This window comes from Muscardinus avellanarius (assembly GCF_963383645.1).
Source record: "Muscardinus avellanarius genome assembly, chromosome: 13".
In the NCBI taxonomy this organism is placed as follows: domain Eukaryota; kingdom Metazoa; phylum Chordata; class Mammalia; order Rodentia; family Gliridae; genus Muscardinus; species Muscardinus avellanarius.
Window position 1 is genome coordinate 15,215,165 of NC_137799.1, and position 9,358 is coordinate 15,224,522.

Sequence of the window (9,358 nt, forward strand, 5' to 3'; positions counted from 1 at the left end):
GAGCCGAGGAGGAGGTGAGCTCTAACGGGAAACCGGCTCTTCCAGAATCTGCTTTAGCCTCAGAGAGCTGTGAAGTTGGTAGAGACTCCCGTGGTTGGTTTCAAGGACAGGCTTAGTTAGTAGCCATGTTGAAACTCCAAGGGATTAGGTGAAAGGAAAGGATCTTCCTCAGTCCCCCAAAGCGGGGTTCAATCCATCCCACACTGAGCTCCCTGCAGGAGCTGTGCTTCCTCCTCCTGCACGTGCAGCTGGAGCTGGTGTCTTTGCGTGCAGCTGGAGCTGGTGTCTTTGCAGAATGCAGAGACTTGGGGCAGGCAGTGAGGCAGGCAGATGACTTTAGTTTTCAACCAGCCTGACAATTAAGATTACGACAACCACCCAACTTTCCACCTCACTTTCAGATACATCAAGTGGCATCTGAGAACAAGTCTATATAGCACTTGGAGAGAAAACTTTTATTTAAAGTGATGGGCCTGAGGGCTGGGGATATACAGTTAGCGCTTGCATGGCATGGATGCGGCCCAGGGCGCAATCCCAGCACCACCACCACCAAGAAGAAGAAAAAGTTAAAAGGGCTGGGGATGGGCTTGAGACCTGCCTGTCCCTTTGCAGTTTCCAGGGGCGAGTGCGGAGCTGTGGAGGTAGTGCCACTGGGTGTGGACAGCAGTGCTTGAGGCTGTGCTTGGGGGCTTGGTTTTTTTCTCCTACAGTTGCCTTTATTTCACCTAAGCATTTTATTTAATTGCTTAATCGATGCTGGATTTATTCACGACTTTCAACTTTAATTTAAAATGGAAGATATTTCATTCTTTTTACAGGATAAAGCAGGGTCGAGTCGTGATGAGAGAGGAACCGGCAGGGCCTAACCAAAGCTGTCGTTCCTCAGTCTCTCCTTTGGTTGAGCTGCGGGGCTCTTTTGTGCGCATACTTTTGCTTCCTTAGCTCAGAGGCAAGAAATTGCACTTGGCCTCATCTGCAAATATTTTCACTTGTGAGAAATTCTAAGCTGTGAGCAGGTAGGCCCCGGCTGAAGATTGGGTTTCTGAAGTGACATTGTGGCGTGGCATAAGCAGAGGTCTCTTCTCAGGTTTTTAAGGATATGATTTTATTCTCTAAGGAATGCCAGCAGAGCTGAGTGGATATGAGGTTTTTAGTATTTTTAGTATTTCCATTCCATTGAAGGGTAATTTCCTCCATCTCCATTGTTTAAAGTAATATGCACTGTTGAATCTGACCTTAGTGTGACCCTATAGACTTACCCGAGAAATAGGAAGAAAGACCTTCCAGTGGAAGGACCAGACTTGGAGAAAGCTCCGTGGGAAGATAACAAGTATTCAGATAGGTTTTCAGTGTGGAAAATGGGGAGTATTACTATTAAAATCTAAAATTTGGACTTCAATTTTCATAGTTTAAAATTTCATTTTGGCCATTGAAAATGCTTGGTAAAGTTTGAATGAGGACTATATATTTATTCTAGCATTTGCTAATAGGAGAATGGTTACTATTACACATTTGTAAAACAGGGAGAAAAGAAAATACCTTTGGAGACAGTATTATTTTAGACACGAAGAAACCTTATCATTAGGCATCTGACCTAACAGAAACAGCCAAGGATGGTGGACCCTGGCTTTTACACTTTGCTTTGGCCAAACCCAGACAGCTTGTTGGAGTTGTGGTTCTGTGTCCTGGTTTCTTAGGAGCCTATGGACGAATCTCCCCACTGTTCCTCTTACAGCGTTCTGGGCCTTAGTGTACAGACCACTTGCCTTTCTCTGTAGGGAAGTGAGAAGAATACGATCACTACTCACAGGTGCAGTCCAGGATAGGGCCCATTGAGCCCTTTGCCTTTAGGGACACAGAGTTATCAGGATAGGGGAGAAGCCCTTCAAATCCATCCTCTCAATAGATTATGCCAAGATGGTTAAGACAACTGAGACATTCTTAAGAATGTTGCAGTCCCCAGATGGAGTTTGTGACCAAAAACAATTAGCCTTTTTTTTTTGGTAGTACTGGGGATGGAACCCAGGGACATTCTACCCCCAGCCCTATTTTTTTATTCTTTACTTTGAAACAAGGTCTCACTGAGTTGCAAAGGGCCTCACTAAGTAGCTGAGGCTGTCTGTGAACCATGATCTCCTGTCTCAGCCTCCCGAATGCTGGGATTACAAGCGAGCGCCACCACGCCTGGGTCAGCCTTCTTAACACAATGTCCTCTAGCCATCTTTGGTAATGAATCTCTGACCAGAGATTCCCCATGCCTGCTCTAGGAAAGTGCAATCGCTTCAGAATAATCACTTCCAAAAGATGACTGGTTTGCACTGTTCCCACCATTCTCATCAGACCTAATGAAAGAGTTTGCGTAAGTCCTTCCAGTGTGTTTTCGGTCTTCCCTAGGAGAGGGCAGTTACTCCGAGTTAATGTCAGTCCTGACTGGTGGAAGCTGAATTAACTGCAGCCTGCAAAACCCAGCCACCTGTACTCGTGATGAATGTGCTGAAATAACAATGTGTTTTCATATTTCCAAACCTGGCAAATTATGAACCCAGTTGAAAAAACAATCTCAACTTTGTGGTCAATAGCTTCCCCATGGTGAACAGACGTTTCACTAATTTAGACGTGGTACTTGTGATGAGAGTGCTCAGGTTGAAAATGCTTACTACTCCTGATGGGAATGCACACCTGTCCGGCAGCAATGGCACCGCGATAAAAGCTCACGTCTCAGCAAGTTGATGTATGTTGTGATCTGGAAGGAATGAAGTTTATATTTGTACTCTGTGGGGCGGGTGGGAAGAAGGGATTGCTTAAGCAAACAGTGAAGTGATTTGTGGGACAGGATGTCTCGAGATGAGAAGTTATTTTCGTGCATCATAGAATCACTCTTTTACCCACGTGTGATTGTGCTAACTATAAATCATTTATACATGAAAGCAGGTTCCAACCTCAATTAGGCGACATTTGGTTGGCCAAGCCCAAGTTATTGTTTGTACTTGAAAATAATAAAGTTGCATTTCCTTAAAAATATACTGTGTAGTTAAGACGTTTTTCTTGTTTTCCTCCCCAACCAGTTCAGGGACCTTTCAAAACGAGTGTGTTTCGGGCTGGGGGTGCGGCTCAGCGGTAGTGAACATGCCATCCATGAAAGAGACCCTGGGGTTAATCCCCAGTACTGCAAAAGAAAAAAGAAACAGTATATTTAGAATATATTTTTATTTTTTATTTTTTTATTTTTTGTGGTACCAAGAATGGAACCCAAGCCAGGTGTGGTAGCGCACGCTTGTAATCCCAGCATTCGGGAGGCTGAGACCGGAGGATCGCGGTTCACGGACAGCCTCAGCTACTTAGTGAGGCCCTCTGCAATTTAGTGAGACCCGGTTTCAAAATAAAGACTAAAAAACAGCGCAGGGGGTGTAGCTTGGAGGTCAAATGCCCCTGGGTTCCACCGCAAAAAAAAAAAAAAAAAAAAAAAAAAAAAAAGGAATAGAACCCAGGGGCTTTCCACCTCTGGGCTATTCTCCCAGACCTATTTTATATTTTATTTGGAAACAGGGTCTCACTGAGTTGCTGAAAGCCTCACTAAGTAGCTGATGCTGGCTTCGAACCTGTGTAATCCTCCTGTCTCAGCCTCCCAAGCACTGGGATTACAAGCGTGCACCACCACACCCAGGTCTAGAATGTATTTTTAGAAATGGAACTACCCTTCCTGTGATCTAAAGTGGCTTCGTTCTTTTACTTGTTCTGCATGTTACAGAATGTAAGCTCGATGATATGGCAGTCTCTGGAAAACGTCCAAGAGGAACAAAGTTATGTCATTTGCAGGAAAAGGAAATCATTTGAACTAAGCAGGGCTCCTGGTCATCTGCTTACCATTGTTCTTACCTTGGATTGCTGAACAGCACATTATAGGACAAGTTATTTCTGTTTTCTAAATGAGACAGCTGAGGCCTGGGAAGACAGTTGTTTAGAGGAATACAAGTGGTTTTCTCAGCATTTTCATTGCTGTAATCCAAAACACCTGACCGCCACAACGTAAAGGAAGATTTATTTGCTCACAGTTCTGGGGATTTCAGGGGTTCAGTCCATGTTAGGGCATGGCGGCTGGAGCAGAGAGAGAGAGAGAGAGTGAGCGAGCTCTCTTTTCACATTATGGAGGCTTTTTCTCAAGAGAGAATAAGTAAGAGGATTCAAGGACACAAGCCTGGCCCCCAGTGACCCACCTCTAGCCACACAGCACCTGCCTGGGTTACCATCTAATAAATTAATTAGAATGGATTTATCCATTGATGAGATTACAACCTTCATGATTTAATTGTATCAGCTCTGAACATGAGCTCTTTCAGGGGTGAGGTTGTAGTGCTGGTTTTCAGGCTCCACAGACGTGGATTTTTTTCTTCCCTTTGTGTTTTCCTTTCTCTTCATATGTCAGTTCTCTTCAAACCTGGACTGCTGCCTTCCCTCACCACAGGTGTGTACCATTCAAGGTGTCCTGTGCTCTGCTTGCAGGGCTGTCCCAGCCACTCCTCTGAGAAGGTGTCTACTGTTACCCATAGGGTGCATCTGGATTCCTTAACCTACAGTGGGGCTCCTGCTCAACTCTTCAGTACAGTTCTTACCACCTCTCTTTTCCTGCACTTTTACTCGGGCCTCATTCTCCCCTCGAATGGGGTCTGCCTTGTGCCTTCTCACCAGCCCTAGGGCCAAGCTTTAGGGTTCCACTTGCTCCCCAGTATCCTGAAAGCCTCTGCCAACCATCATCCCCACTCATCCCGACCAAGCACTTTTGTCTAGAGTTAGCCGTGCAGTTCACTTGGTAATATATCACAGAGTATCTTTCATTGTTGATAAACTATGAACTTTCACCCTTGATCTGTCAAGTTTTCAAAAGTCAGGTGAAGACCTTGTCTCCCTCAGCAACACTGTAAGATTCACAGTAGTAACTTCATGAAGCGCAGTAAGTTCTTGAGTTTAATAAATCCCATGGATCGTTTTAAGGGCTTTGTGAATGAAAAGAAAAATAGTTTATGGAAATACCAGAGCATTGGAAAATGGCAATAAAACGTGACAAGCAAAATGAAATACCTCTTCCACACATTTTCGCCCTGTCAGACTTCTCTGTTCTGCCACGTTCTATAAACATCCAGAATGTGCTACGTATAGTTAAACAGATCATGTGATGATCACATTGTGATGAGACACGACTTGTTCTTGCCGGAGGGATGCTCCTGTCCTTAACATTTTAACCATATTGTTCTCTGTTCTCTTTATGGTGAAGATAGTTTGCTAAAAACTTACAGGGACTATTGCCCGGAGCTCTTTGGTCATTTTGATTTTTAATATTCTAACACTTGTGCACCTATGTAGAGGCGTATGTGCCTGCAAGGCAGCGTTTTGTGGTGTTCTGTTGGAAGTGTGCTTTAAGTCTTTACGATTGCCATTATACCTTGCAATATTTCTTTACTTCTATAACTTGCTAAACTATTCCTGTTTGGGTGGATAGTTAGGTAGTTCCTGATTTTGCATTTCAGATAATGCTACAGAGAACTTACTTGCGTGTATTTCCTTGGAACAAGCTCCCAGCAGAATATTTATTGATAAAGTAAGGGGAATCTTTTTAAACATTTTTATGTTACAGATAAAAGTGAATGCATAAAAATAGGCACTTTTAGAGCTGGGCGTGGTGGCGCACGCTTGTAATCCCAGCATTTGGGAGGCTGAGACTGGAGGATCGCGGTTCGCGGACAGCCTCAGCTACTTAGTGAGGCCTTTTGCAACTCAATGAGACCCTGTTTCAAGAATAAAGAATAAAAAATTGGGCAGGGGGTGTAGCTCGGAGGTTGAATGCCTCTGGGTTCCATCCCCAGACCTGCAAAAAAAAAAAAAGGCACTTTTATTGAGTAGCTGCAAAGTGAGCACCTGTCTATTCACTTCCTGAGTCAAGCAAGAACATTTCTGGTGTCCCAGAAGCCTCCTCTGTCTAGGAAGGAGTACTTTGTGGCCTTTGCTTTATGTTTGGCCTGTGGCTTTCCAAAGGGCCTAAACTGATTTATGTTGTCAGTGCTGGAGCAATGTACGTTTTTCACTACACCATCAGTTTTGAGCGTTTATTATAAATATGTCTCAATTAAAATGAAAGTATCTCAATTAAAATACTTTAATTGACTTTTTTTAACATGTGAAGACATATTTTTATGTTGCTTACTTGAATTTCTTTTTAATTCTGCCTGTACTATTTATTTATTTATTTATTTAGGTGGTACTGGGGTTCCTGGAAGCCCTTCTACCTCTGGGCTACACTCCCAGACCTATTTTATATTTTTTATTTATTTGGAAACAGGGTCTCTTAAGCCAGTGAGGCTGGCTACGAACCTGCGCGATCCTCCTGTCTCCGCCTCCCAAGCGCGGGGATTACAAGCGTGCACCACCACAACCGGCTACTTCGTACCTTTTATCCATTAATTTTTATTTTTCAAACACTTGTGAAAACATTTTATCATATTTTCACATATTTCTGAGATGAATTACCATTGTAAAACTACACTCATATAGTTATTACTAATTTAGAAATAATAATTCAACCCAAGGCATGTGTTAATATTTTCTTTCTGCACAAAATGTTAATTAAACCTATTATTTGCTGTTCGTATACTGTACCACTGAGCTCTATCCCCAAGCCTGTTTTATTTTGAGGCAGAATCTGGCTAAATTTCCCAGGCTGTCCTCAAACTTGCCAGTCCTCCTGGTTCAGCTTCCCAAGTACCTGGGATTACTATATTTATTATATACATATACATTTATATATGTGTGTGTGTGTGTGTGTGTGTGTGTGTGTGTGTGTGTGTGTGTGTGTGTAGTGTGTGTGTGTGTTACTGGGGATTGAACCCAGGAACATTCTACCTCCAAGCTCCACCCCCAGCCCTATTTTTATTTTTTATTTTGAAACAGGGTCTAAGTTGTTGAGGACCTCTCTAAGGGGCCGCAGCTGGCCATAAACCTGCAATCCTCCGGTCTCAGCCTCCCAAATACTGGGATTACAAGCATGCGCCACCACACCCAGTTATAAAACTATGTTTTTAATTGAATTTTTTTCCACAGAAGATGTATCACAGGAGATCAGTTATACACAGGCAACCACAAACCATTTATTTCTAAAATGAGCAGTAATATGTATCGAAGTTTAAAATGAGAAATTAATCCAGAAAGCAAACACGTGCGGCTTCCGGGAGCTTAGTGATCCAGGTGTCTTCGTGCTGCTCATTAATGCAGAGTCAGGGAGGGGCCTGCGGGTGCTTTTATACCTCAGTAAGAGAGAAATTTTTCCATCTGAAAGTTTTCACAGGTGGCAAGCATTCCTGTTTGTTAGTTCAGATTTACCCATGTGCGGTGACTCTTGAACCAGATTTCCATTCAAGCTCGAAGGGTGCAAGGCTTGATCTCTTGAGAGGGGCTCAGAAAACAATGGGGGGGGGCGCGGAAGGAACAATGAAGTTTTTCCCTCCCCCCTCCCCAGACAACGTTTGCAGAACAAGAGCCATGTCTTGTTTTCTGTGGGCTCCTGTTGCTGGTTTGGGTACAAAATAAACTGGAGGAGGGATGGCTGGACAGCGTGGAGAACAGGCCTTGGGTGAGTCCACACTGGCTTCCCACTGTAGCCCAGTGTTTTTCCTGTGGTTCCCTGCCAGCACGTCAGCATCGCCTAGACACTTGTTAGACATGCAAATGAATTCCAGACCTAAGCTAGCCTGGGAGGAGGGAAGAGGGACCAATTGCTATTATCTAGCCTGTTCTGCCACCTGGTGGAAGTTTGGGGAATAGCATTTGGTTGTGAGTTGGAGCCAGATCCCCCCCCCCCCTCCTCCTCCTCCTCCTCCTCCTCCTCCTCCTCCTCCTCCTCCTCCTCCTCCTCCTCCTCCTCCTCCTCCTCCTCCTCCTCCTCCTCCTCCTCTTTCTTTCTTTCTTTCTTTTACTGGGGATGGAGCCCAGGAGCTTCTACCTCCAAGCTATACCACCACCCCTATTTTATTCTTTATTTTGAAACAGAGTCTAAGTTGAGGAGGGCCTCTTTAAATTGCTGAGGCTGGTCCTAAACCTGCCATCTTCCTGTCTCAGCCTACCCAGTACTGGGATTACATGTGCCACCATGCCCGGCTGAGTTGGAGCCCAGATTCTGTTGCTGATGTACCGATTAATGATGCCAAGGACCTCCTTGCATGTAAGGTCACAGCCCACTTTGAAGGTCTTCAGCTGCCTCCCCAGCCCCCCAGGTTCTCAGGCCGCCTCTGTCTGTAATGGCGGCGAGGGGATGGGAGGGGAGGAGGATGTGTCTCTGGGGTCTGCACTTTCTCAATGCTCCCTAGACCTAGTGTCTCTGGGCGCTGTCTTCCTCAGTACTGTCCCCAGAGTTGGTCTCTCTAGGCACCCCTCTTTCAGTGCCCTGAGAAGTGGTCTCGGCAGGCACCCACCCGAATCCCTGCGTGATGGGTGAACTGTGATATTGTGATACTAATACGTGATACTGTGACAGATGAACACTTTATGCAAGCCACCGTTGAACCTGCAGGAGAATACTTAATATTGTGTCAGATTACTAAGTAGTCAATACTGATACCAGAGACTCTTCCATTACTCCAGGATGGCTGCAGTGGTCCATTTCCACTAGCAACGAGGGATAGATGGATGGGCAAGAACACAAGATGCTTAGCATCATTAGCCATGAGGGAAACAGACAAGAAACACCACATGGCTAGGCGCAGCAGTGCCTGCCTATCATTTCAGCTACTTGGGAGGCCGAGGCAGGAGGATCTTGAGTTTAAAGCCAGCCTAGGCAACCTCAGGAGGCTCTGTCTCCAAATAAAGAATCAAAAGGAATGGAGCTATAATTCAGTGGAAGAGCACTTGCCCAGCATGTGTGAGGTTGGATTCAATCCCCAATGCTGGAAAACCAAGCAACAAAAAATCCCACAAGGTGGCGCTATACATCCACTGGAACGGGCCAAAATTAAGACTGACCGAAGCCAGTACCGGTGACGCCGTGGAGCCACTGGAACTCCCAAGCTCTGCTCGTCAGAATGAAAATGGCTTCAACCACTGTGGAAAAGTATACGGCAGTTTCTTAAAAAGTTTAATAAGTGCCGGGCGTGGTGGCGCACGCTTGTAATCCCCGCGCTTGGGAGGCTGAGACAGGAGGATTGCACAGGTTCGAAGCCAGCCTCAGCTACTGAGTGAGGCTCTCAGCAACTTAGTGAGGCCCTGTTTCCAAATAAAATATTTTAAAAAAAAGGTCTGGGAGTATAGCCCGGAGGTAGAAAGCCTCTGGATTCCACCCCCAGTACCACCAAAAGAAAGAAAGAAAGAAAGAAAGAAA